Genomic DNA, 27,052 nt, shown 5'->3' on the forward strand with positions numbered 1-27,052 from the left:
CCCTGACTAAGCCCTATTTTCCTTTTCTTCCACTACTTTCTGCATTGCCCTGACTTGCTCCTTTTATTCATCCCCCCAACCAGCCCCACAGCCCTTGATGATGATGATGATGATGATGATGATGATGATGATGATGGCATTTATTAAGTGCTTCCTATGTGCAAAGCACTGTTCTAAACACTGGGAGGTTACAAGGCGATCAGGTTGTCCCACGGGAGGCTCACAGTCTTAATCCCCATTTTACAGATGAGGTAACTGAGGCCCAAAGAAGTTAAGTGACTTGCCCAAAGTCATACAGCTGACAATTGGCGGAGCTGGGATTTGAACCCATGACCTCTGACTCCAAAGCCCGTGCTCTTTAGACTGAGCCACGCTGCTTCTTATGTACATTATGTCCATTTCCCCTCCAGACTGTAAGCCTGTTGTGGGTAGGGAGTGTGTATATTGTATTGTTATATTGTACTCTCTCACGCTTTCAGTACAGTGCTTTGCACACAGTAAGTGCTCAATAACTTCGTTTGACTGACAAAGTACTGGGGTAGATACAACCTAATCAAGTTGGATAATAATTTGAGAAATTGTTGAAATTCTCAAATCAAGGGAGTGGTTATTGCATGGGGAATCAAGTCAAGGTATACGGGGAACAGGAGGTAAGAAAGGAGGGAGAAAACAAATACGAGGCAAAGAAGAGGAGAAGACAACAGAAAGTAAGAAAGCACTTGAGACTGCATCTCTTGTTTTTATTGTCCTCTCCCAGGTGCTGCAGGCATGCATTCATTCATTCATTCAGTCATATTTATTGAGCACTTAATCAATTATCAATCAATCGTATTTATTGAGCACTTACTGTGTGCAGAGCACTGTACTCAGCGCTTGGGAAGTACAAGTTGGCAACATCTAGAGACGGTCCCTACCCAACAGTGGGCTCACAGTCTAGAAGGGGGAGACAGAGAACAAACCAAAACATATTAACAGAATAAAATAAATAGGATAGATATGTACAAGTAAAACAGAGTAATCATCGTCATCATCGTCATCATTATCATATTTATTGAGTGCTTACTGTGTGCAGAGCACTGTCCTAAGCGCTTGGGAAGTACAAATTGGCAACATATAGAGACGGTCCCTGCCCAACAGTGGGTTCGCAGTCTAGAAGGGGGAGACAGAGAACAAAACCAAACATACTAGCAAAATAAAATAAATAGAATAGATATGTACAAGTAAAATAAATAAATAAATAAATAGAGTAATAAATATGTACAAACATATGTACATATATACAGGTGCTGTGGGGAAGGGAAGGAGGTAAGATGGGGGGGATGGAGGGGGGACGAGGGGGAGAGGAGGGAAGGGGCTCAGTCTGGGAAGGCCTCCTGGAGGAGGTGAGCTCTCAGTAGGGCCTTGAAGGGAGGAAGAGAGGAATAAATAAGAGAGTAATAAATCTGTACAAACATATATACAGGTGCTGTGGGGAAGGGAAGGAGGTAAGACGGTGGGGATGGAGAGGGGGATAAGGGAGAGAGGGGGAGATGTGTGCAGAGCACTGTACTAAGTGTTTGGAAAGTACAGAACATTAATAGAGAGAGACAATCCCTGCCCACAACGGGCTTACATTCTAGGGGGGGGAGACAATAAAACAAGTAAACAGGCATCAATATAAATAAATAGAATTATAGATATATACATATTTACACAAGTGGTCAGGAGCGGGGAGGGGGATGAAGAGGGTAGGGAATGAGTTGAGGTGACATGGAAGGGAGGGGGAGCTGACGAAAATGGGGCTAAGTCGGGAAGACCTCTTGGAGGAGGTGTGCTTTCAGTAGGGCTTAGTAATAGGCACAGTAAGCACTCAGTGAATTAAATTCCTTCTCTCCCCACTCCCTCTCTCCCCCCACCCATTTCTCCCCTTCTTACCCGGGAGCATGCCCATTTTAAAAGGAGAATCTCTTCCCTTGGTGAACTTGTTTCTTTGGTGTTACTGTGTTCTGACTCATCCCCTCTTCTTAACCCAGATGTGCAACTGTCACTGCCTACAGTGAAGCAGCGTGGCTCAGTGGAAAGAGCACGGGCTTTGGAGTCAGAGGTCATGGGTTCAAATGCCGACTCCACCACGTCTGCTGTGTGACCTTGGACAAGTCACTTAACTTCTCGGGGCCTCAGTTTCCTCATCTGTAAAATGGGGATGAAGACGGTGAGCCCCACGTGGGACAACCTGATCACCTTGTATCCCCCCCAGCGCTTAAAACACTGCCTTGCACATAGTAAGCGCTTAACAAATGCCATTATTATTATTATTATTATTATTATTACTACAGTTTACTGGTATGTGGCATGTTTCTTGCCCACACAGAACTTCCTCTCTAATGGGGCAAACATATATATTTCCTCCTCGAAATAAACGGGGGGAGAAGGGCAGTTAATGTACCGGGGATAATTGGGCAAGTAAATATTGTAGTTGAGGATCAGAAATATAAAAATTGAGAAGCAGTGTGGCATAGTAGGAAGAGCCACTTTCATGGGGATTAAGACTGTGACCCCCACCATGGGACAACCTGATCACCTTGTAACCTCCCCAGCGCCTAGAACAGTGCTTTGCTCATAGTAGGTGCTTAATAAATGCCATCATTATTATATTCAATCATATTTATTAAGCACTTACTGTGTGCAGAGCACTGTACCAAGCACTTGGACAGTACAATACAGCAATAAAGAGTGACAATCCCTGCCCACAATGAGCTCACAGTCTAGACGGGGGTGGGGGGAGGCAGACATTAGTACAAATAAACAGGCATTAATATAAATAAATAAAATTACAGATAAATACACAAGTGCTGTGGGGCAGGGAGAGAGGAGAAGAGCGATGGGAGCAAGTCAGGGCAATGCAGAAGAGAGTGGGAGATGCCACTTCATTCAGTCATATTTATTGAGCACTTACTGTGTGCAGAGCACTGTACTAAGCACTTGGGAAGTACAAGTTGGCAACATATAGAGATGGCCCCAATGCAACAGTGGGCTCGCGGTCTAGAAGGGGGAGACAGACAACAAAATAAAACATGTAGACAGGTGTCAAAATTGTCAGAACAAATAGAATTATACCTATTTGCTCATCATTAACAAAATAAATAGAATAGTAAATATGTACAAGTAAAATAGAGTAATGAATCTGTACAAACATATATACAGGTGCTGTGGGGAGGGGAAGGAGGTAGGGTAGGGAGGTAGGGGGATGGGGAGGGGGAGAGGAAGGAGGGGACTCAGTCTGGGAAGGCCTCCTGGAGGAGGTGAGCTCTCAGTAGGGCTTTGAAGGGAGGAAGAAAGCTAGCTTGGTGGATGTGCAGAGGGAGGGCATTCCAGGCCAGGGGAAGGACGAGGGCCAGGGGTTGATGGTGGGACAGGCGAGAACGAGGCACAGTGAGGAAGTTAGCATCAGAGGAGCAGAGGGTGCAGGCTGGGCTGTAGGAGAGAAGGGAGGTGAGGTAGGAGGGGGCGAGGTGATGGACAGCCTTGAAGCAGAGAGTGAGGAGTTTTTGCTTGATTCGTAGGTTGACAGGCAGCCACTGGAGGTTTTTGAGGAGGGGAGTGACATGCCCAGAGCGTTTCTGCACAAAGATGATCTGGGCAGCAGAGTGAAGTATAGACTGAAGCGGGGAGAGACAGGAGAAAGGGAGATCAGAGAGGTGGCCCATGCAGTAATCCAGCCGTCGGGATAGGATGAGAGATTGAACCAGCAGGGTAGCGGTTTGGATGGAGAGGAAATGGCAGAATTTGGCGATGTTGTGGAGGTAAGATCGGCAGGTTTTGGTGATGGATTGGATGTGTGGGGTGAATGAGAGAGTGGAGTTGAGGATGACACCAAGGTTGCGGGCTTGTGAGACAGGAAGGATGGTAGTGCTGTCTACAGTGATGGGAAAGTCAGGCAGAGGACAGGGTTTGGGAGGGAACATAAGGAGTTCAGTCTTGGACTTATCGAGTTTTAGATGGCAGGCAGACATCCAGATGGAGATGTCCTGAAGGCAGGAGGAGATACGAGAGCCTGGAGGGTGGGAGAGCAGGGGCAGAGATGTAGATTTGGGTGTCATTAGCGTAGAGATGATAGTTGTAGCCGTGGGAGCAACGAACGAATGTCACTTCTCTACTGTGTGACCTTGGGCAAGTCATTTAACTTCTCTGTGCCTCAGTTTCCTCGTCTGTAAAATGGGTTTTAAGACTGAGGAGCCCATGTGGGAAATGGACTGTGTCCAACCTGATTATCCTATATCTACCCTGGCTCTTAATACAGTTCCTGGAACATAGTAAGTGCTTAAAAAAAATGCTTCAAAGCCTTATTGAAGGCACATCTCTTCCAAGAGGCCTTTTCTGACTAAGCCCTCTTTTCCATTTCTTCTACTCTCTTCTGCTTTGTCCTTACTTGCTCCTTTTATTCATCCCCCATCCATAAAATCGGGTTCTTTATGTTTCCAGGGCTATTACAAGAAATGTAAAAAGATATACTATGTGTACCATAGAAGCAGCGTGGCTCAGTGGGAGAAGCAGCGTGGCTCAGTGGAAAGAGCCCGGGCTTTGGAGTCAGAGGTCATGGGTTTGAATCCTGACTCCACCACATGTCTGCTGTGTGACCTTGGGCAAGTCACTTAACTTCTCTGAGCCTCAGTTACCTCATCTGTAAAATGAGGAGTAAGACTGTGAGCCCTACGTGGGACAACCTGAAGCAGCGTGGCTAAGTGGAAAGAGCCTGGGCTTTGGAGTCAGTGGTCATGGGTTCGAACCCCGGCTCCGCCAGTTGTCAGCTCTGCGACCTTGGGCAAGTCACTTAACTTCTCTGTGCCTCAGTTACCTCGTCTGTAAAATGGGGATTGACTGTGAGCCCCCGGTGGGACAACCTGATCACCTTGTAACCTCCCCAGCGCTTAGAACAGTGCTTTGCACATAGTAAGTGCTTAATAAGTGCCATTATTATTATTACTATTATTATTACCAAATTCAAGTCCTAAGAAAAGCAGTATTCCCAGTGGCACAGACTTTACCAGTCCCTCCCTTCCCATTCCACCATCTCCCTGTTGTAATGACAGTGACATTGCTTAATAAATTACAACGTGCAGAGCCGTGTACTACTACGTGCTGAGGAGAAGGACGTTGGCCCACCTGATTCCTGGCTCTTAGGGGCTTTAGAGTATAGAGGGGCAAGGCCAGACTGGTTGGGAGACACAGAAGAAATCTACAAGAACAATACCTAGAAGAACAACATTTAAGCGCTGTCATTCTTAACCCAGCCAGCACAGTAGGAAATAGGCATGGGAGTTGGGGATGGGGTTGTGTGCTCCCTATGTTTCCGGCACATATAATCCCAGGAAAAACTACTTTGCCCGGAATCGGGCTGGGCCTGCTCTGAGTCCTCGCGTTTGATGGAAGCTGGCAGGAAATGGTGGTTGTGACAACTTGCCCTGTTGATGTGGAAGTGTCTCTTCAGCCATTCCTCAACTCCCAGCCCTCTCATCACTCCAACAGGTGGCCACTTTACCTCCCCTAAGGGCAAGCGCTGGGGAGAAGTGAGTTCCGCACTTAATTCCTTCACTGCTTCCCTTATAAGCCTAACGAGATTTGAGGAACGGAACAAACCATTCGACTGCCAACATATTTGAAAATGCAAACTGCACATTTTACCTTGAACTGTAGATCTGTAAAAAATGGGGGCATGGCTTCAGCCGGTCCTCTTTGGTGACCAACAGGTAACAGTAGTTCTTAGACTGAGCCCCTTCCTTCCTCTCCCCCTCGTCCCCCTCTCCATCCCCCCCATCATTCCTCCTTCCCTTCCCCACTGCACCTGTATATATGTATATATGTTTGTACATATTTGTTACTCTATTTATTTGTGTATTTTACTTGTACATATCTATTCTAAGTATTTTATTTTGTTAGCATGTTTGGTTTTGTTCTCTGTCTCCCCCTTTTAGACTGTGAGCCCACTGTTGGGTAGGGACTGTCTCTATATGTTGCCAACTTGGACTTCCCAAGCGCTTAGTACAGTGCTCTGCACACAGTAAGCGCTCAATAAATACGATTGATGATGATGATGATGATGATATTATATTATGAGAAGCACCATGGCTTAGTGGCAAGAACACGAGCCTGAGAGTTAAAGGACGTGGGTTCTAATCGTGGCTCCGTCACTTGTGTGCTGTGAGACTTTGGGCAAATCACTTCACTTCTCAGTACCTCAGTTCCCTCATCTGTAAAATGGGGATTAACACTGTGAGCCTCGGGACAACCTGATTACCTCGTATCTACCCCAGCACTTAGAACTGTGCTTGGCACATAGCGCTTAAAAATGCCATTATTGATATTATTATTATTATTGTTCCATTATGATAGAATGCATTTTCAAGGCCATATGCAGAGGGTATAGAATTTACATGTGGACCAATATATATGCACAGTGATCATTAATCATGCATTGTAGATGGTCCACACTTACTGATCTACAAATTCCTCTTGTCTTGCAATGTATCTCAACATGAAAAGATGCTCTTTATCAAACTGTCAGGTTCTCTTACTTTCCTACTCCTCTATCATATTGTGCTTTCCCAAGCAGTTAGTAAAGTGTTCTGCACACAGTAAGTGATCAGTAAATACCATTTATTGATTTATAAAAATGTTAAAGCTCCTTACAAATATGTTATACAACCTCAGAACATCAGAGTATCCTCTTTATTGAAATTTGAATTTTTTTATAAAATCTTGTTTCCTGGCATACTCTAGGATCTTTGAGACCAGGGATTATATCTTATAATTCTACTGAACTCTCACAAGCTCTTAGAACAGGACTCTGCATGTAGTAAGTGCTTAATAAATGGCATTTATTAATTCATGAGGAATTAACTTTCGTATTTTGTGGATTTTAAGGGGAGTACTTTCCTGGGAAAATATTTGAAGTTGAGATTTGCTACAGATAGGACGATTTCCATCCTTTTAATATCAGTAAGGAGAAATGTTGAAAAGAGTTGCCAATTTCTTCATTCCAGAAATTCAGTATTCATTCATTCATTCATTCGATCATATTTATTGAGCGCTTACTGTGTGCAGAGCACTGTATTAAGCGCTTAGGAAGTACAAGTCGGCAACATATAGAGGTGGTCCCTGTATTCTGTGATGAGGGTCTCTTCACGGCCTGCTCACATATCGTACTGGGATAGCTTTAATAGTATCCCTTTTGAATTCTGTGTATATTTTTCTTCAGTTTTTTGGATCAGACTCTAATTTCATTTTGGTTGTGCCTAAAATGTGTTGTATCCTGTTTTCTGTTCCATCATAATACAATTTCATCCATCTGCAGTGTAACACTTAGCAGCTCCTCCTCACTGATATTACAAATTACAAGATGATTACTTTTTGAGATGTCTGATCTTCCGAAAACTATACTTAAATTGAACCACCTTCATTTTCCCCCCGACGTACTCGTGTGAGATTAACAAATTGCACCTTGGTTCAATTTGTTAGTATTTAAATATGCTTGGAAGCTGCTCAGCAAACAGATCACTATGAAGGCTAATTGACTGGCTTTTACTGTTCCCCATCAGCATTGGGATCGTGAATTGACCTAATTTATCAAACCCGGTGTTATAGTCTTGCCATGTGCTAAGCACTTAAGCGCTTAGTATAGTGCTCTGCACATAGTAAGCGCTCAATAAATACGATTGATTGATTAAGCACTGGAGAAGTTACGGTAAAATTGAGACGATTCAGTCTCTGGTAATCAGCTTACAGTCTGAGAGTGGAAGTGAGATGGGCAACAGAGGAAATCTGTAAATTGGTAAAATAAGAACATTACGACTCCACCAGTTGCATTTAAATTGATCAGTGGTATTTAATGAGTGATTACTATGTGCAAGAGTACTGTACTAAGCGTTTGGGAGAATACAGCAGAGTTGCTAGACAGTTCTCTGCCTATAACGAGCTTTCAGTTTAAGGATGTACATTGATTGGCTATAGAGAAGCAGCGTGGCTCAGTGGAAAGAGCACGGGCTTTGGAGTCAGAGGTCATGGGTTCAAATCCCGGCTCCGCCAATTGTCAGCTGTGTGACTCTGGGCAAGTCACTTAACTTCTCTGGGCCTCAGTTACCTCATCTGGAAAATGGGGATTAAGATTGTGAGCCCCCCGTGGCACAACCTGATCACCTTGTAACCCTCCCAGCGCTTAGAACAGTGCTTTGCACATAGCACTTAATAAATACCATTATTATTATTATTATTATTATTATTATTATTATTATTATTATTATTATTATTCTAATCCCAACTAAGGAGGGGCTACATTGAGCCAAACTGAATTCCTTTTTTTTCCCTCAGAATTCAATTTCCAAATTTGTCACCAATTTTTAATTAGGAAGAGTGTTCGGAAGGGCATGAACTATTAGGGCTTCCACACCTGGAAGTGCTGAGGGAGAAGAAACCAACTGATTTAAGTGGTCCAGGCTTATGCCCACCTCTGTGCTGTGAGCCTGGGCCATTAGCTCTCCCAGTGGACTATCAATTAATCAATCAATCGTATTTATTGAGCGCTTACTGTGTGCAGAGCACTGTACTAAGCGCTTGGGTAGTACAAGTTGGCAACATATAGAGATAATCCCTACCCAACAGTGGGCTCGCAGTCTAAAAGGGGGAGACATAGAACAAAACCAAACATACTAACAAAATAAAATAAATAGAATAGATATGTACAAGTAAAATAAATAAATAAATAGAGTAATATTTATTCTACAGGAATACAGACTACAGAATACAGACTACAGGAAGAAGAGCGAGAGGAGGCCCCCTGCTATCTAGAGACTTTCCTATCTGAATTCTATCCTATACAGTTATGGGTCAGATAATTCAACATTAGGACGCAGGAAACATTCAGTGTGGCTGCAGTTTGCTTTCTTGAGGAATTAATTAATAGTTCTTGCAGCATAGCATAGTGGAAAGAGCAAGGGCTTGGGAGTCAGAGGTTATGGGTTCTAATCCCGGATCTGTCCCTTGTCCGCTGTGTGACTTAGGGCAAGTCACTTAACTTCTCTGTGCCTCAGTTACAGATGAGGTAAAATGGGGGTTAAGACTGTGAGCCCCACGTAGGACAACCTTATTACCTTGTATCTACCCCGGCACTCAGAACAGTGGTTGGCATATAGTAAGCGCTTAACAAATACCATCATTATTATTATTATTATTATGTTGGGAACAAGTTATCGTGAGGAATGAGGCTTGGATGGTCTTGAGGCCAACATGCCTCGGTGTATTTCCTCCTGCCCCATCCCCAACTGACCAAAGGGAGGGTGGAAGAAAAACACGTGGGGAATACGTAGGTATTTTTCTGGCTGTGGTGACCTCCTATACTCCAGTTTGCCCATCCAACTCACGGACACCTGCTATAAGGTGTGGGCTGGGTTGAGTAAGTGGACTTTTCTTCGAGTCTAGGCGTGGATATCTGCCCAAGAAGGGTACTAAACCAAAGCTCCTTCGGCCCTCCAAATCTCTTCTAGGTGTATAGATACTTTGATTTTCAAGTATGCCTCTGAAAAAGACAAAGGTTAACCATTGATCATGACAGTTGATCAGTTGTCAGGTAGAAAAGGGGTACTCCTCAGTAGACAGCCAAGAGCCCTCTGTGACAAACTACTAAAAAAGACAACAGGATGGATCTTAAATTCATGGTTTGTTTCATCTGTGATGTGAATTTTAATTCTGAGGGCAGTCATTTTCTAGCGTGAACAAATATTATGATTAAGGGGCAAATACATGACTGACATCTTTAATGCTGCATGCGTCAAGTAGACTCTCTGCTCCCTTTATATTTTCACCAATTTGCAAAACTCACTAGCCAATCATGGAAGTGACACTGTTAGATGAAAAGGCCAAGGCGCATTGAAATTTCACGGGGATGGATACACACATTTCTCCTGTAACACAAAGTTGGATTTTTTCGTAACGCTATACGGAGAAGAATTTGTGATGTACTATTTACTGTGTTAGTTCCCACCTGCAAGGAAATTGATTTTTCTTACCGTGGCTCTCTGAATCTCAACAGACTCACATTGTTGGGTGAATGGTCCCTATCATCATTTGGGTCAAAATTCTTAGTGAAATGCTTATGTGTTCTTACAGAGCTCAGTATACTAAAAGCCAGAAGGATACAGTCTAACAAAGTGAGGGATTTGAGATACGTTTAAAGCTATCATTGTAATTCCTTTGAAGTTCTGCATGAAAACTGAATGACCTAGATGTTGAAGAGGAAATTTCTAGCCGTTTGATGCTTTCTTTTAGACTGTGAGCCCACTGTTGGGTAGGGACTGTCTCTATATGTTGCCAACTTGTACTTCCCAAGCGCTTAGTACAGTGCTCTGCACACAGTAAGTGCTCAATAAATACGATTGATTGATTGATAAGAAGTGCCCTGAAATATGGTTGATCCAAAGTGATAAGCAACTGGATTTAGCATATCATTTCCCAAGAATCTTTATAATAACAAACGCGTCTCCATATTGCTACCCTGCCACTGATGTGTTCCTGGTCAGGGTGAGAAACGTTGCATTTAGTGACTGCAACATTAGACAGTGGTGCCTCCAATCTTGTGCCTTGGGTCGGATGTGTTCCTTCTGTGGGCCGATTGCCTAAAGATTAAATCTGTAAGGCAGTGCAGGTAACTCATAGTACATAGTGCATTTCTCAGCCCGAAAAAGTCAATTCATTTTTCTGATCCTAATCCTCCTTGGGGTTTAATGTATTGTGCATCTTGTGGGAGCACTGGCACTGGAGCACGGATTTGGGAGTCAGAGGTCATGGGTTCAAATTCCCGCTCTGCCAGTTGTCAGCTGTGTGACTTGGGGCAAGCCACTTAACTTCTCTGTGCCTCAGTTACCGCATCTGTAAAATGGGGATGCAGACTGTGAGCACCACGTGGGACAATCTGATCACCTTGTATCCTCCCCAGCACTTAGAACAGTGCTTTGCACATAGTAAGCACTTGACAGATGCCGTCACTATTATTATTAGATGCTTCATTAATTATTGTAATCCTAGTGGAAAGAGCATGTGTCTGAGAGTCAGAGGGCTAGAGTTCTGATCCTGGCTCCTGCTGTAAGGCCTTGGGTGAGTCACTGAACTGTTCTTCCATTTCCCCATCTGTAAAGCAGGGATTCAGTGCCTGTTCTCCCTCCCTATTTAGCCTGTGAGCCCACTGAGGGACAGGGAAAATGTGCAACCCAACTATCTTGTATTTCCCCCAGTGCCTATTACATTACTTGGCACATGCATTACTATTATTATTGCTATTATTACATTGAATCCACAACTTTATTCAAAACCATCTCAATGTCATTTACATTGGACTGGTAATATTAATTTCTTGCCACACCTCACCAAGGAGGTTGGGGAAGTTGGGGGTTTCTTGGAAGCAAGTGGGTCAGCATTTCCCAAGCAGGAGTACCTGTAAGCTGCTCTGCCATTTGGAATGCCCAAGATCTCTGGGGCCCCAAGATATTTTAGTTGAGAAGCAGCGTGGCTCAATGGAAAGAGCCCGGGCTTTGGAGTCAGAGGTCATGGGTTCAAATTCTGGCTCTGCCACTTGTCAGCTGTGTGACTTTGGGCAAGTCACTTAACTTCTCTGGGCCCCAGTTCCCTCATCTGGAAAATGGGGATGAAGACTGTGAGCCCCCTGTGGGACAACCTAATCACCTTGTAGCCTCCCCAGCGCTTAGAACGGTGTTTTGCACATAGTAAGTGCTTAATAAATGCCCTCATCATTATTATTATTACTACTATTCTGGGATTACACGGCTTCTCCTTGGCCTGTTTGCTCCCTGATTGGGGGCTAAGGTGCCTCAGAGAGAAATGAAAGGGACATAATAATAATGATAATAATTGCCATACTTATTAAGTACTTCCTCTGTGTCAGGCACTGTACTAAGTACTGGCGTGGATACAAGTAAATTGGGTTGGACACAGTCCCTGCCACGCATGGTGTTCACCTCTCTTGATCCCCATTTTACAGATGAGGTAACTGAGATGCAGACAAGTGAAGTGATTTCCCCAAGGTCACACAGCAGACAAGTCTAGGAGCCAGGATTAGAACTCAATACCATGACATAGAAAGGCTTGGGGACTGATTGTGCTCAGGGTCATATTGGTTGAGTTTTAATCAGAGAGGGATGGCATGATAGGCAGGATGGCTTACGGGCAGAGACTGTATCTGTTATATTGTTGAATTATGCTCTCCCAAGCACTAAGTACCATGCTTTGCACACAGTAATCACTCAGTAAACATGATTGACTGACTGATTTAGGGCCCCACCATCTTGCTACTCACACTGCAGGTTGCAGTGCCTATTTGTGCATCTGAAGGAGATCAGAAGTTAACCGTAGCTTCACAGGGCCCCTGGTATACCTTATTAAGAGACCACCTTTGATTGTCTTTTAAACAGTTGATTCTATGTGATCTCTTCAGTCACAATTCATTTCCTTGGTGATAGAGTTTTTTTCTTAATTATTGGCGATGCCGTAATCCTTTCCAAGTCTCAGTATGCATCAAAGAAACTGGCATTTCCAGTTCATCAAGTGACATCCCAGTGGCTTGAAAGGGCATTTGTGCTTCTGGAAAGTGAGAAGTGGGTTCCCTTGACACCAGTAGCTATCAGCCCCCTAAATCTTAAGGCTCTTCAGCAGCATCCTAGAGCAGAGATAGTTAGATTATCTTTTTTTTTAATTGAAGCCTCAGGAGATAAAGTGACTGCCATGAGTCTATTCTGTGAGTCAGTGTTGAGGTTGGTTTCTGGTCTCCAGCTAGAGGTAGGCTTAGAGCAGTCTGTCTTGTTTCCATACCAATAAATGCCAATGGCAGCAGAGAGCCCCTAGTTAGAATCAAGACCCTTTAGTCTGTCATTTAACTCTAATCATTTTTCCATTTCAAACATTCTTTCTGTTTAGTGATTTCCCGCCCAAGCTGAACACTGTCTCTGCATGCCCTATCTCTAAATTCCCACATTTTTATTTTTCATTCTGGCAGCTTGACAGTGTCACCCTCAGCCGACAGTCCCTTTCAGGGGTGCCGTAGTGGCCTGGATCAAAGTAGTATTCTTGCCAGGACGTGTCAAGAGTCTGGGAGTTGGCCACCCGAGCAGGAATTTCAAACCGGGGCAGTGAACAGACTCTCGGTCTCTGGGTTTGAGGCTTGGTGGGCGAGTCCATTTTCTGGGCAGGGGTCCAGGGGCCTGGACTCTGGGTGGAGGTATGAGTTGTTCATCTCTCCTAAAAAAAGGATTAAGATATCTCTCAGATCTGGGAAATGGCGTGGCCTAGTGGGAAGAGTCTCTGGGCCTGAGAGTCAGAGAACCTGGATTCTAATTCTGGCTCAGTCATTTGCCTTTTAGGTGACTTTGGGAATTTTACTTAACTTACCTGGTCCTCGGTTTCATCATCTATAAAATGGTCATTCAATACCCGTTCTCCCTCCCGCTTAAACTTAGAGCCTCATGTGGGCCAGAGACTGTGTGGGGCCTGATTAACCCAGCACTTTTAGTAGAGTCCTTGGCCCACAGTAAGTGCTTAGTAAATACCAGAATTAATTCATCTGGGGATTTTTAGAGATCAGGGAAGTGCAGATTTATGGGAGGCTCAAATTCCTAATTTTTTTTTTATTTGTTCTGTTAATATCTTGGAAATGAGGTTATTTTAGGAATAAAATAAGGGAACCTGGTGTCCAAAGAAGAGATTGTCCTTGAAGGGGTCAGCCTGGGATCCAAAGATATCAAGGTTGTTACAGTGCCAGGGTGAGTGATGTGGTTGTTTAAGCAATATGGTTTCACATTCTTTTAGGAGGCTCCTTGTAAAAAGAAAAGTAACTCTACCTCATTCACACACAATTTATTTTCAAGATTGTTACTTTGCATTTACTCTGAATTCTAATCCTCTCGGCTATGACTGTCTGATGACACACCCTAAATAGTGGTTTTGCCTTGAGGAAAGAGGGTTTGCTAAACAACAACAACAACAACAAAAATCAGTGAATTGTGAACTCTAATTTTTTAAGTCTTAATTTGTGTCTCTTTAAAGTGGTTTTGTTTGAATTTGTGTTTGAGATTCCCATATTATTCTAATTTCTAAACAGTGTAACCACATATATGGCCTCACCATTCCTATCTTGAGGTTGGAGTGGGATGCTGGACTCCAATTAGAGATTTTAGTTTTAGGACCCTCTATTTTGGATTCCAGAAGCAAACCGAGACAAAGGAATGGAGGTTTTTTTTTTCACTTACAGTCAAAGTAACTTCAGACAAGCCTAACATTTCACTATACTGTCATTTGAATTAGGAAGTAGATGGGGCAATCTTCCAGGTACAATTTTTGTAGTGATGTTTGGTATTCATTCATTCAATCGTATTTATTGAGAGCATACTATGAGTCAGTCAGTCAGTAGCATTTATTGAGCACTTCCTGAGTGCAGAGCACTGTACTAAGCACTTGGGAGAGTGTGACAATATCACAGACACAATCCCCGCCCACAGTGAGCTTAAGGTCTAGAGGACGAACTCGTGCAAAGCATGTTGCTCAGGTCCTCGTAGGTTCATTCATTCATTCAGTCGTATTTATTGAGTGCTTACTGTGTGCAGAGCACTGTACTAGCGCTTGGGAAGTACAAGTTGGCAACATATAGAGACGGTCCCTACCCAACAGCGGGTTCACAGTCTAGAAGGGGGAGACAGACAACAAAACAAAACATATTAACAAAATAAAATAAATAGAATAAATATGTACAAGTAAAATAGATAGAGTAATAAGTCTTTACAAACATATATACATGCATACAGGTGCTGTGGGAGGGAAAGGAGGTAAGGTGGGAGGGATGGGGAAGGGGAGAAGGGGGAGAGGAAGGAGGGGGCTCAGTCTGGGAAGGCCTCCTGGAGGAGGTGAGCTCTCAGTAGGGCCTTGAAGGGAGGAAGAGAGCTAGCTTGGCGGATGTGCTGAGGGAGGGCATTCCAGGCCAGGGGCAGGACGTGGGCCAGGGGTCGATGGCGGGACAGGCGAGAATGAGGCCCAGTGAGGAGATTGGCGGCAGAGGAGCGGAGAGTGCGGGCTGGGCTGGAGAAGGAAAGAAGGGAGGTGAGGTAGGAGGGGGTGAGGTGATGGATGGCCTTGAAGCCCAGGGTGAGGAGTTTCTGCCTGATGCGCAGGTTGATTGGTAGCCACTGGAGATTTTTGAGGAGGGGAGTAACATGCCCAGAGCGTTTCTGCACAAAGATGATCCGGGAAGCACCATGAAGTATAGATTGAAGTGGGGAGAGACAGGATGATGGGAGATCAGAGAGGAGGCTGATGCAGTAATCCAGTAGGTTATGCCAGGGTTCCAGGAATCCTGGGTCCCCTTGCCAGCTGTGGCATCTGCAAAGCGTCTCACCCTCACTCCCTCTGCCTCTTCATCTGATCCGAACCACAAGGGATTCCATCTCACCGAGGGAGGAGACATTTCCTCAAGCATAAATTAGGCTATCCGTCAATCAATCAGTGGCATTCACTGAGCACCCACTCTGCACAGAGCACTGTACCAAGCATTCAGGAGAGTACAACGGCTAGTAGACACAGCCCCTGTCCATAACGAGCCTACAGTCTAACAGGGAAGACAGACACTGATACAGATAAAAATCAATTGTGGCTATTTGCCTAAGTACTATGGGGCTGAGGGAAGGGTGAATAAAGGGAGCAAATCCAAGTGCAAGGGGGATACAGAAGGCAGTGGGAGAAGAGGAAATGAGGGCGTAAATGCACTCTAAGCTCACTGTGGGCAGAAGACATGTCTACCAACTCTGTTCTGTTGTACTCTTCCAAGTGCCCAGTACAGCACTCTGCACACAGCAATAGCTCAACAAATACAGTTGATTGATTGATTGATTAAAAGGACTCTTGGAGTGCCTAGCCCTCCCTGTTCCACCCCTCCCGCCCCATCCTCTTCTGTACTCTTCAGAGTAGTGTACTAAGTGTTTGGGAGAGTCCACTATAACAATAGACACATTCCTTGCCCACTAATATCACAAACAGGGAAATAAGGCAAGCCTCTAACCATCTTTAATGTTAAATTCGAATCGAATTCCAAGAGTTCCAGTTTTCAGAAAGCAACCAACACATATTCATAGAATGACTGAAATGCATTATGACTCACAGTATGCCCAATTTGGTGTGCGGAATTACACATCCGACCTTCAGGCACTGCAGATAGCTTTGATAAGGTTTTAATCTTATCAGTATGACCGATAAGATGTTATCTAATCATTTCTTTCACGGTCTGTGCTGGTAACCATTGTTCCGGTACCTTGCAGCGTTGCTATTTCCACTGCTTGGCATCTTAGTTTTGTTCTGACTCCTCCCATGTATCCTTGCCTTTAAATGGCTTGGTCTGTCTTCTTTTACTCCCTCCTAACTCTTCACTGCAGTGTCACCTCCTCTGCAGATTTACTTCCCCGAGTCTCTAAAATGCTTGTTTGCCTTGTTGTTCTGGTTCTCTCACTTCCTTTACTATACAGCAACCAAACCCTGCTGTCCTCCATTCTGCACACATGCTGCGTGCGGTGAAACAGTAATGGGATGACTAGTGCTTTGGTGTCAGCGGACAGACTGTGACCTTCATCAGTATTAGCCCGATCACAATATCATCTTCATCAGTATTATTCATCCATTCGTTCAGTCATATTTATTAAGTGCTTACTCTGTATAGAGCACTGTAAAAAGCGCTTGGGAGAAGCAGCGTGGCTCAGTGGAAAGAGCCCGGGCTTGGGAGTCAGAGGTCGTGGGTTCTAATCCCAACTCCACCACTTGTCAGCTGTGTGACTCTGGGCAAGTCACTTCACTTCTCTGTGCCTCAGTTCCATCATCTGTAAAATGGAGATGAAGACTGTGAGCCCCACATGGGACAACCTGATCACCTTGTATCCGGCACTTAGAACAGTGCTTCGCACGTAGTAAGCACTTAACAAATGCCATCATTATTATTATTGGGAAAGTACAGTACAGCAATAAAGAGTGACAATCCCTGCCCACATCGAGCTCACAGTGTAGAGTCGGGAGAGGCAGACGTCAATACAAATAGACACCAATACAAATAAATAAAATTACAGGTATAATACATAAGTGCTGTGAGGTGTGGGGAGAGGGGAGTAGCAAAGGGAGCAAGTCAGGATGAAACAGAAGGGAGTGGAAGATGAGGATCTTCAGTATCTTGATATTAGAGGATCTTGATATGTTTTATGAGACAGCCAGGTTTTTTCACTAGGCACCAAAGTACAGGTCTGCTAAAGTGTCTGCTGATGACCTTCTAGACTGTGAGCCCATTGTTGGGTAGGGATTGTCTCTATTTGTCACTAAATTGTACTTTCCAAGCGTTTCATAGTGCTCTGCACACAGTAAATGCTCAATAAATACGATTGGATGAAGTGTGAAATGATGGTGGTATTTGCTAAGCACTTACTATGTGTCAAGCACTGTTCTACACCGTGGGGTAGATACAAACTAATCAGGTTAGACACAGTCCCTGTCCCACCATAGGCTCAACATAGGCTCACAGTCTTAATCCCCATTTTACAGATGAGGTAACTGAGGCACAGAGAATTGAAAGCTACTTGACCAGGGTCACACAGACAAATGGCAGAGGCAGGATTAGAACCCAAGTCCTTCTGACTCATAGGCCCGTGCTCTATCCACTAGGCCACACTATTGATAAGCTGGGTGAACCCCATGGTTAGTTTTTGAAACTGTTCGTTTAGACTGTGAGCCCACTGTTGGGTAGGGACTTTCTCTATATGTTGCCAATTTGTACTTCCCAAGCGCTTAGTACAGTGCTCTGCACATAGTAAGCGCTCAATAAATACGATTGATTGATTGATTGTTCCTTACAATTCTTGTGTACTGGATGTGCAGCAGAGATCCTGCCTGCTATGCCCCACTATTGTCAAAACTCACATTTAGCGATTCTAGATCTAGTTAATCTTAATTAATCTTAGTTCATTCTAGCTATTCACATTCTTCAATAGCCGATCTAGAACGTTTCAGTTTAAGTTCTTGCCAGCCGTAAAAAGCAATGAGTCCACGATTGCTTTTGTCACCAGTGGACTTTTTGAAATCTTAGGATGTTTTCTCATTATTCGAAATATTGAGGAAGAATGTGCACAGACAGTTGAATTGGGCATCTTCTTAAGTTTATGGTTTGGTTGGTGTATCCGTTAGGTTTAGGAATTTTAGCATTCTTTGAGGCCTAAACTGATGCGATCAATTAATCTTATTGAGCTCTTACCATTTGTAGAGCTCTGTACTAAGCACTTGGGCACTCAGTCAATCAGTTAATCATTTATTGAGTGCTTACTCTACAAAGAGCACTGTATTAAGAACTTGGGAAAGTACAGTACAACAGCGCTGGTAGACACATTCCCTGCCTACGAGGAACTTACACTCCGTGCCATTAAATGCTCACTCCACAGTGATGTCTTGGTTGGAATATGGAATTTTCTTTTTAATACCTCATCCTCAGTGGTGGAAGGGGTTCAAGAGGTCCTCCAGGCATTGTTCCAATGCTTAAAGATTTGTCTATTGATAGAAATGAAGGTGGAGTTATATAAACTTGTCAAAGAATTAGCTATGTATGCATATATACTTTTGAGGCAGAGGATAGACATCTTCCATTTCTGTCTGTAATAACCTTGATTTTCTCCAGTTACCCATCCCAATCCTCCCACCTATGTTCCCTCGCTAGGGTACAAGGTGCTAGGATCCATTGCTCTTTTATTCCAAGTAACTTTTTGATTTGGGGATCATTATCATCCAGCTAGTTTTGGTATTTTCTGCTAACCATGTCCATAATATTAATGGGTGCTTCACTGACAGAATCACATAGATACCCGTTTAAAATTTGTGTGGCTAGAGGCAGATGGGGTTTCTTGCTCTGTGAAGGTTATTTCTATGTGGGTGAGAAGACTTTATTTTTTACGGTATTTTTAGGTGCTTATTATATACCAGGAAAAACTGTATTAAGTACTGCAGGATGTAAAAGATAATCAGTTGGACTTAGTCCCGGCCCCCCATAAGCCTCACAGTCTTAATCCCCATTTTACAGGTGAGGTAACTGAGACACAGAGAAGTGAAGTGACTTGCCCAAGTTCACACAGCAGACAAGTGTAGGAGATGGGATTAGAACCCAGGCCCCCAGACTCCCAGGCATGTTTTCTTTCCATTAGGCCAATCTGCTTCTTTTGCTTAGTAGTGTTCTGCACACAGTAAGCGCTCAATAAATATGATTGAATAAATGGTGTTTTCAGTCCCCAGGAATGTGAGTTTCAGCTGTCTGCATGGTTGGGATGTCATTTTACTCTATACTGTCTTTTTATCACTAGTGAAAGATTGGAATTATCTTTCAGCACTGTGTATAGCAGCAGGAATATGTCCTTTAGGCACTGCTGTCAGATGATGATATATTTAAAAAGTTACTACTCTTTGATCTTGAGTTCAACCACAATGCCTACTACTTATGATAAATCAGGTCTTGTGTTGGTGATTACAAGCTGGTGTTTAGCCTGTATTAACTGCGCAGAAATAGACCATTAATATTGCTGTTCAGCTTCCCAATCCCACGTGGCACATTATTTTATTCCATTTTTCAGTATCACCGTCGACAAGGTGCTGAAGTAGCCCATGAAAATAGCTCCCGATCAGTAGTATGTATTGTCAATCGTATTTGTTGAGAGCTTACTATGTGAAGAGCAATGTACTAGGCACTTGGGAGAGTACACTATGGCAATATAACAGACACATTCCCTACCCACAGTGAGCTTATAGTGTACAGGGTGAGACAGACATTAATTTACATAAATAAATTACAGATATGTATTTAAGTGCTGTGGGGCTGGGAGGTGGGGGGATGAATAAAGAGAGCAAGTCAGGGCGATGTAGAGATTTTCTCTTTTGCTGAATTGTACTTTCCAAGCGCCTAGTGTAGTGCTCTGCACAAGATGAGCACTCAATAAATGCGATTGAATGAATGAATCAATGCAGAAGGGAATTGAAGAAAAGGAAAAGAGGGCTTAGTCAGGGAAGGCCTCTTGGAAGAGATGTGCCTTCAGTAAGCCTTGAAGTGGGGAGAGTAATTTTCTGTCGGATATGAGGAGGGAGGGCATTCCAAGGCAGAGTCAGGACGTGGGCGAGTGGTCACTGATGTGATAGACGAGATTGAAGTGCAGGGAGAAGGTTAGCATTAGAGTAACGAGGTGTGCTAGAAGGGGACAAGGTGATTGAGTGCTTTATTGAGGGCCTTCTGGCTGCACAACACTATACTAATAAGCGCCTAGAGAATTCAGCAGAATTAGTAGACATGATCTCTGCCCTTAAAGAGTTTACAGTCTAGTTAAGTAAACACACCCTAAAATAAATTTCAGATAGAAAGAATGATTATCTCTAGCAGTACTTAAGCCCTTTAATGTGTAATGTGTACTTATGTGTATATCTTGCATACTGTATTGCATGTTTATTGTATTAAGTATGCAAGTTGTACACATAATAATAATAACATAATGTGGGTATTTAAGTGCTTACTATGTGCCAAGCACTGTTCTAAGCGCTGGGGTAAATACAGGGTCATCAGGTTGTCCCACGTGAGGCTCACAGTCTTCATCCCCATTTTACAGATGAGGTAACGGAGGCCCAGAGAAGTTAAGTGATTTGCCCAAGGTCACACAGTGGACAAGCGGTGGAGCTGGGATTAGAACCCATGACCTCTGACTCCCAAGCCCGGGCTCTTTCCACTGAGCCACGCTGCTTCTCTAAGCACATAAGTGCTTAGGAGTGGTTTGTGTGTATTTAGTGCTTCTTGTTTGGTCCTTTGCCGTCGAGTCGTTTCCAACCCTAAGCGGCACCACGGACACATCCAGCGCTTAGAACAGTGTCCAGCACTTAGAGCAGTGCTCCAGCGCTTAGAACAGTGCTTGGCATATAGTAAGCGCTTAACAAATGCCATCATTATTATTATTATTATTACATCTCAGAATGCCCTGCTCTCCATCTGCAATCGGTTTGGTAGTGTATCCATGAATCCATAGAGTTTTCTCGGTAAAAATAGGGAAGTGGTTTACAATTGCCTCCTTCTGTGCAGTAACCTTGAGGCCCCACCTTCTACTCTCTCCCATGCTGCTGCTGCCCAGCACAGGTGAGTTTTAACTTTTAGCAGATTGCCTTCCACTCACTAGCCACTGGCCAAGCTAGAAATGGAATGGGTAGGACTCTGCTTGACTCTCCCTCCCTTAGCCAAGGCTGGTAGAGGACTGGAAACTCTCCAGGTGCGACGCCGAGAGGGGATTTAGTGCTTAGGTAGTGTTAAAGTGGCAGCTGGGGGGATATAACTTGACAGATTGAAAAATAATCGTGGCAGTCCTCCTGGAAATCTGATTTTAGAAGGGTTAGAAAGGTAGGAAGAACTGTAGTCTTTCAGAGAATGATAATAATAATAATGATGGCATTTATTAAGCACTTACTATGTGCAAAGCACTGTTCTAAACGCTGGGGAGGTGACAAGGTGATGAGGTTGTCCCACGGGGGGCTCACAGTCTGCATCCCCATTTTACAGATGAGGGAACTGAGGCCCAGTGAAGTGACTTGCCTAAAGTCACACCGCTGACAATTGGCGGAGCCAGGATTTGAACCCATGACCTCTGACTCCAAAGCCCGTGCTCTTTCCACTGAGGCACGCTGCTTCTCTAGGGAAGCAGTTCTGCCAGTTGTCTGCTGTATGACCTTGGCCAAATAACTTACTTCTATGTGCCTCAAATTCCTGTATATGCAGAAAGGAAATTTAATAACTGTTCTCCCGCGGCCTTAGACTGTGAGTCCCATGTGGGATCTGGTTATCTTGTTATCTCTCCCAGCATTTAGAATAGTGCTCTGCATGAAGGAAACACTTGAATGCCATTATTACTATTATCAGTGTTATTAGTACTTCTGGCGTGGGGGAAGATGGGAGCGAGAGATTAGTGTCTGGAGTGATGACAATGGGGAGAGGGAATAGATTAGTTTGATAATTCATTCATTCATTCGATCGTATTTATTGAGCACTTACTGTGTGCAGAGCACTGTGCTAAGCGCTTGGGAAGTACAAGTTGGCAACATATAGAGATGGTCCCTACCCAACGGTGGGCTCACAGTCTAGAAGTGGGCTCACAGTCTTCTTAATAATAATGATAATAATAATGACATTTATTAAGCGCTTACTATGTGCAAAGCACTGTTCTAAGCCCTGGGGAGGTTACAGGGTGATCAGGTTGTCCCACGGGGGGGCTCACAGTCTTCATCCCCATTTTACAGATGAGGTAACTGAGGCACAGAGAAGTGAAGTGACTTGCCCAATGTCACCCAGCTGACAGTTGGCAGAGCTGGGATTTGAACCCATGACCTCTGACTCCAAAGCCCGGGCTCTTTCCACTGAGCCACGCTGCGTCAATCTTGAATCTACCTCAGCGCTTAAACCAGGGCTTGGCACATAGTAAGCACTTAACAAGTACCATAATTATTATATTTATGTGCCAAGCACTGTTCCAAACACCGGGGTGGTTACAAGCAAATCATCATCATCAAACGTATTTATTGAGCGCTTACTGTGTGCAGAGCACTGTACTAAGCGCTTGGGAATACAAATTGGCAACATATAGAGACAGTCCCTACCCAACAGTGGGCTCACAGTCTAAAGAATCGGGTTGGACACAGTCCCTGGTCCCACGTGGGGCTCACAGTCTCAATCCCCATTTTACAGATGATAATCTGAGATGGGTTGTAGTGGACAAAGAGAGCAGCTAATATCCAGGGAGACAGCGTGGCTTAGTGGAAAGCAGGGGCTTGGGAGTCAGAGGACGTAGATTCTAATCCTGCCTCTGCAACTTGTCTGCTGTGTGACTGTGGTCAAGCCACTTGACTCCTCTCTCTGAGTGCCCTCATCTGCAAAATGGGGATTAAGACTGTGAGCCCCATGTGGGATAACCTCCTCCTCCTCCAGGAGGCCTTCCCAGACTGAGCCCCTTCCTTCCTCTCCCCCTCGTCCCCCTCTCCATCCCCCCGTCTTACCTCCTTCCCTTCCCCACAGCACCTGTATATATGTATATATGGTTGTACATATTTATTACTCTATTTATTTATTTATTTATTTATTTTACTTGTACATTTCTATCCTACTTATTTTATTTTGTTGGTATGTTTGGTTCTGTTCTCCGTCTCCCCCTTTTAGACTGTGAGCCCACTGTTGGGTAGGGACTGTCTCTATGTGATGCCAATCTGTACTTCCCAAGCGCTTAGTACAGTGCTCTGCACATAGTAAGCGCTCAATAAATGCGATTGATTGATTGATTGATTGATAACCTGATAACCTTTATTTTTATTTGGCCAATAGCAAGCACTTAACAAATACCGTAATTATTATTGTAACTGATTGAGTGTCTGGCTCAGTGGAAAGAGCACAGGCTTTGGAGTCAGAGGTCATGGGCTCAAATCCCAGATCCACCTATTGTCAGTGTGTGACTTTGGTTAAGTCACTTCACTTCTCTGTACCTCAGTTATCTCATCCGTATAATGGGGATTAGACTGTGAGCCCACTGTTGGGTAGGCACTGTCTCTGTGTGTTGCAAACTTGTACTTCCCAAGCGCTTAATACAGTGCTCTGCACACAGTAAGCGCTCAATAAATACGATTGATTGATTGATTAAGAATGTGAGCCCTCCGTGGGACAAACTGATCACCTTGTACCTCCCCAGCGCTTCGAACAGTGCTTTGCACATCGTAAGCGCTTAATAAATGCAATCATTATTTTCTTTTCTTCCATATTCTTAGTGTCTTCTATGGTGGGAGCATATGCTTTGATAAGTTTAACGTAAGGGATCTCTTTTAAAGATAGGATCATAAGACATTATTAATTCAACAGGGCTTGCTCAGATATCTTGAAAAAACAGTATTGTGATTCATTTAATAGAAAGCACATATTAAATTAAAATAAAAAGTTACATTGAAAAGGCCTGATGCCTGTAAGTCAATTTCATGGAATGGGCTAAGCTAGGAGAGAAATTAGTCATGAATATAGCCTTCAGATTTGATTGACTCCTTTTAAGGATATTTGGAGATTCGTTTGGAGAGTCCTGAAGTAGAATTCTTAGCTTCGGATTGAATATTGTTCAACTTTTTCTTGTGCTTTTATACTTGTCTCTATTCTTTTCTGAAGGTATCTTTTGTAGGCATCTTTATTTTCTTAGAGGAGATAATTCATTTTGGTAATTCCATTTTAGAATTGAGTTAGAATTTCATTACTAGACAGTATTTTATCACAGCTTATTTACATTCTAAACCACTTTGTCCACTGTACTCAAGTTTTCGTTAACCCGAATTGTCACAGCAGTGAATTGGGATTCGGACAGGGCCATCAGTTTTGCCTAAACTGGCTGAGAATAACAGGCTTATTTCCTAATGTGACCAGATCCAGTGTTGAAACTTGCATTACCTATTGAGGGAACAGTTTGCTGACAGAGTTGGGTTTGGTGGTTATAATAATAATAATAATGGTATTTGTTAAGTGCTTACTATGTGCAAAGCACTGTTCTAAGCGCTGGGGTAGAAACAAGTTAATCAGGTTGTCCCATGTGGGGCTCACAGTCTTAATCCCCATTTTACAGGTGAGATAACTGAGGCATAGAGAAGTTAAGTTCAATCTATACTTCATGCTGCTGCCCAGATCATCTTTATGCAGAAACGCTCTGGGCATGTTACTCTCCTCCTCAAAAATCTCCAGTGGCTACCAATCAACCTACGCATGAGGCAAAAACTCCTGACTCTCGGCATACGATTTATTACTCTATTTTACTTGTACATATTTACTATTCTATTTATTTTATTTTGTTAATATGTTTTGTTTTGTTGTCTGTCTCCCCCTTCTAGACTGTGAGCCCGCTGTTGGGTAGGGACCGTCACTATATGTTGCCACCGTCACTATATGTTGCCAACTTGTACTTACCAAGCGCTTAGTACAGTGCTCTGCACACAGTAAGTGCTCAATAAATACGATTGAATGAATGAATGAAAGTGGCCTGCCCAAGGTCACACAGCAGACAATTAGCAGAGCCAGGATTAGAACCCACGATCTCTGACTCCCAAACCCATGCTCTCTCCACTAAACTATGCTGCTATAGAGCCTCATGTATATACTTCTATATCAACTTATTAAGGAAAATATGTTACTTTTGTGTAAAATGTCCGGTGCTTAGTACAGTTCCTAGCACACAGTAAGCGCTTAACAAATGCCAATGAAAACAAAACAAATGAAATGACCAAAAAAAAAAAATCTTGAACCACATAGTTCCAGTGTAGTAACACTGTGTTTTCTAAGGTGCTCTTGTTCATGATACTAAAGTAGAGTATCTCAAGTCTATTATTCTAAAACTACACCTTACCAGTAGTCTTAATTTTGATGAAGTAAATTCATTCCCATTGTTATTCAATCCCTTTTCCTGCCAGGTCCTAATTATTTCAATTTTTTGACATAACAAGAGATTTGGATAATTAGCAAAACAATCTCTGGACCGGTCTTATACCAAGTAGTATAATTTAATATTTAATATTTAATTTAATATTTCCTTTTGGGGTCAAATAAGAATTGTTTACCTTTCATTATTTTGGTAACTGTAGGGTTAGTTTCCTTTGTCATCAAACGACTCTTTACTGATGATCTAAAATTATTTTACTAAATGGATCTTTTAAATGCTGTAGCAGATTATCCACACTGGTATACAGTTAAGTTTCAGAAAGAAGTGTGGCTTCTCTATCATCCAGGTGTTGAAAATACCTCACATTAGCATTAGAATAATTAAGTAAATAGGAAGTAAAAGTGTTTAGGATGTTGATTGAACCAAAGGAAAAAATATATGAATCTACAGTAATATTTTCAAAAATTCAGAATTATACTGTCAGTAATGAAGGAACAATAAGTGGGTCTTTGAATAACAAAGCTATCAGACCAGTAGCAGAGAAGAGGCAGGGCCTTTTGGAAAGAGCACTGGCCTGATAATCAGGCCTGCGCCACTTGTCTGCTGTGTGACCTTAGGTAAGTCACTTAACTTCTCTGTACCTCCGTTACCTCTCTGTAAAGTGGAGATTAACTTCTCGTTCGATCAGTCGATCAATGGTATTTACTGGTCAACTGCTTTGAGCAGAGAACTCACTGTTGGGTAGGGACTGTCTCTATATGTTGCCAATTTGTACTTCCCAAGCGCTTAGTACAGTGCTCTGCACATAGTAAGCGCTCAATAAATACGACTGATGATGTACTGAACTCTTCGGAGAGTACAGTAGAATGGAGTAGGGAGACAGGAAAACTGCCCATAGGGAACTCACAGCTTAGAGGGAGAGACAGACTTAGAAACAAATTTACAAATGAATATGTACATCTGTGCTTTGGGGGTAGGATGAAAATCCAAGTGCTTTAAGACCCAAGTGCATATGTGACACAGAAGGGAGGGCATATAGGGAAGTGAGCCATTAGGAAATGTGGAGGGTGGATAAGGTTCATTCATTCATTCAGTCGTATTTATTGAGCATTTACTGTGTGCAGAGCACTGTACAAAGTGCTTGGAAAGTACAATTCTGCAGCAAATAGAGACAGTCCCTAACCAACGGGCTTACACACTAGAACGGGGGAGACAGACAACAAAACAAAGCAAGTGGACAGGCATCAATAGCATTCATGTAAATAAATAGAATTATAGCTATCTACACATTAATAAAATGAACAGAATAATAAATATGTATATATTATTACATATGTATATTTTAAATATATATGTGTATATATTATATGTATATATGTATATACATATACATAGTTATTATTCTGTTCATTTTATTAATGTGTAGATAGCTATAATTATATATATATATATATATATATACAAGTGCTGTGGGGTTGGGGGGTAGAGCAGAGGGAGGGAGTAGGGGTAATGGGGAGGGAAGGAGGAATAGAGGAAAAGGTTGGGGT

General features: G+C 43.1%; 1 protein-coding gene and 1 non-coding gene across 6 annotated transcripts in view; one reads left to right on the plus strand and one right to left on the minus strand.

Annotated features, from left to right (window-relative positions):
* Positions 1–27,052, plus strand: part of TRPS1 (transcriptional repressor GATA binding 1) — a 312,669-nt gene that overhangs the window by 82,683 nt on the left and 202,934 nt on the right. The window lies entirely within an intron of this gene.
* On the minus strand, positions 21,213–21,350 carry LOC119927711. Its single transcript, XR_005450688.1, has one exon. It is a non-coding gene; the product is annotated as a small nucleolar RNA SNORA7 (small nucleolar RNA).

Source organism: Tachyglossus aculeatus, chromosome 4 (assembly GCF_015852505.1).
Source record: "Tachyglossus aculeatus isolate mTacAcu1 chromosome 4, mTacAcu1.pri, whole genome shotgun sequence".
Classification (NCBI taxonomy): Eukaryota; Metazoa; Chordata; class Mammalia; order Monotremata; family Tachyglossidae; genus Tachyglossus; species Tachyglossus aculeatus.